This window comes from Salmo salar, chromosome 02 (assembly GCF_965601325.2).
Source record: "Salmo salar chromosome 02, fSalSal1, whole genome shotgun sequence".
Classification (NCBI taxonomy): domain Eukaryota; kingdom Metazoa; phylum Chordata; class Actinopteri; order Salmoniformes; family Salmonidae; genus Salmo; species Salmo salar.
In genome coordinates this window covers 917,501-920,000 of record NC_138292.1, presented here as the reverse complement: position 1 = coordinate 920,000, position 2,500 = coordinate 917,501, and the positions used below count along the sequence as shown (strand labels likewise).

Sequence of the window (2,500 nt, the reverse complement as noted above, 5' to 3'; positions counted from 1 at the left end):
CACTAGTATTGTCTGTTTCCATGAGGACAGGACAGGACGCCAACTAGTATTGTGTCTGTTTCCATGAGGACAGGACACCACTAGTATTGTGTCTGTTTCCATGAGGACAGGACAGGACACCACTAGTATTGTGTCTGTTTCCATGAGGACAGGACACCACTAGTATTGTGTCTGTTTCCATGAGGACAGGACACCACTAGTATTGTGTCTGTTTCCATGAGGACAGGACACCACTAGTATTGTGTCTGTTTCCATGAGGACAGGACAGGACACCACTAGTATTGTGTCTGTTTCCATGAGGACAGGACAGGACACCACTAGTATTGTGTCTGTTTCCATGAGGACAGGACACCACTAGTATTGTGTCTGTTTCCATGAGGACAGGACACCACTAGTATTGTGTCTGTTTCCATGAGGACAGGACAGGACACCACTAGTATTGTGTCTGTTTCCATGAGGACAGGACAGGACACCACTAGTATTGTGTCTGTTTCCATGAGGACAGGACACCACTAGTATTGTGTCTGTTTCCATGAGGACAGGACACCACTAGTATTGTGTCTGTTTCCATGAGGACAGGACACCACTAGTATTGTGTCTGTTTCCATGAGGACAGGACAGGACACCACTAGTATTGTGTCTGGATCCATGAGGACAGGACAGGACACCACTAGTATTGTGTCTGTTTCCATGAGGACAGGACACCACTAGTATTGTGTCTGTTTCCATGAGGACAGGACACCACTAGTATTGTGTCTGTTTCCATGAGGACAGGACACCACTAGTATTGTGTCTGTTTCCATGAGGACAGGACACCACTAGTATTGTGTCTGTTTCCATGAGGACAGGACAGGACACCACTAGTATTGTGTCTGTTTCCATGAGGACAGGACACCACTAGTATTGTGTCTGTTTCCATGAGGACAGGACACCACTAGTATTGTGTCTGTTTCCATGAGGACAGGACAGGACACCACTAGTATTGTGTCTGTTTCCATGAGGACAGGACACCACTAGTATTGTGTCTGTTTCCATGAGGACAGGACACCACTAGTATTGTGTCTGTTTCCATGAGGACAGGACACCACTAGTATTGTGTCTGTTTCCATGAGGACAGGACACCACTAGTATTGTGTCTGTTTCCATGAGGACAGGACACCACTAGTATTGTGTCTGTTTCCATGAGGACAGGACACCACTAGTATTGTGTCTGTTTCCATGAGGACAGGACACCACTAGTATTGTGTCTGTTTCCATGAGGACATGACACCACTAGTATTGTGTCTGTTTCCATGAGGACAGGACAGGACGCCAACTAGTATTGTGTCTGGATCCATGAGGACAGGACACCACTAGTATTGTGTCTGTTTCCATGAGGACAGGACACCACTAGTATTGTGTCTGTTTCCATGAGGACAGGACAGGACACCACTAGTATTGTGTCTGTTTCCATGAGGACAGGACGGGACACCACTAATATTGTGTCTGTTTCCATGAGGACAGGACACCACTAGTATTGTGTCTGTTTCCATGAGGACAGGACAGGACACCACTAGTATTGTGTCTGTTTCCATGAGGACAGGACACCACTAATATTGTGTCTGTTTCCATGAGGACAGGACACCACTAGTATTGTGTCTGTTTCCATGAGGACAGGACAGGACACCACTAGTATTGTGTCTGTTTCCATGAGGACAGGACACCACTAGTATTGTGTCTGTTTCCATGAGGACAGGACAGGACGCCAACTAGTATTGTGTCTGGATCCATGAGGACAGGACACCACTAGTATTGTGTCTGTTTCCATGAGGACAGGACAGGACGCCAACTAGTATTGTGTCTGGATCCATGAGGACAGGACACCACTAGTATTGTGTCTGTTTCCATGAGGACAGGACACCACTAGTATTGTGTCTGTTTCCATGAGGACAGGACAGGACACCACTAGTATTGTGTCTGTTTCCATGAGGACAGGACGGGACACCACTAATATTGTGTCTGTTTCCATGAGGACAGGACACCACTAGTATTGTGTCTGTTTCCATGAGGACAGGACAGGACACCACTAGTATTGTGTCTGTTTCCATGAGGACAGGACACCACTAATATTGTGTCTGTTTCCATGAGGACAGGACACCACTAGTATTGTGTCTGTTTCCATGAGGACAGGACACCACTAGTATTGTGTCTGTTTCCATGAGGACAGGACAGGACACCACTAGTATTGTGTCTGTTTCCATGAGTACAGGACACCACTAGTATTGTGTCTGTTTCCATGAGGACAGGACACCACTAGTATTGTGTCTGTTTCCATGAGGACAGGACACCACTAGTATTGTGTCTGTTCCCATGAGGACAGGACACCACTAGTATTGTGTCTGTTTCCATGAGGACAGGACACCACTAGTATTGTGTCTGTTTCCATGAGGACAGGACACCACTAGTATTGTGTCTGTTTCCATGAGGACAGGACACCACTAGTATTGTGTCTGTTTCCATG

At 46.6% G+C, this 2,500-nt stretch overlaps 1 protein-coding gene across 4 annotated transcripts in view; it reads right to left on the bottom strand.

Annotated features, from left to right (window-relative positions):
- Positions 1–2,500, bottom strand: part of LOC145859469 (exostosin-1a) — a 104,193-nt gene that overhangs the window by 28,649 nt on the left and 73,044 nt on the right. The gene's annotated exons all lie outside the window — the stretch shown is intronic.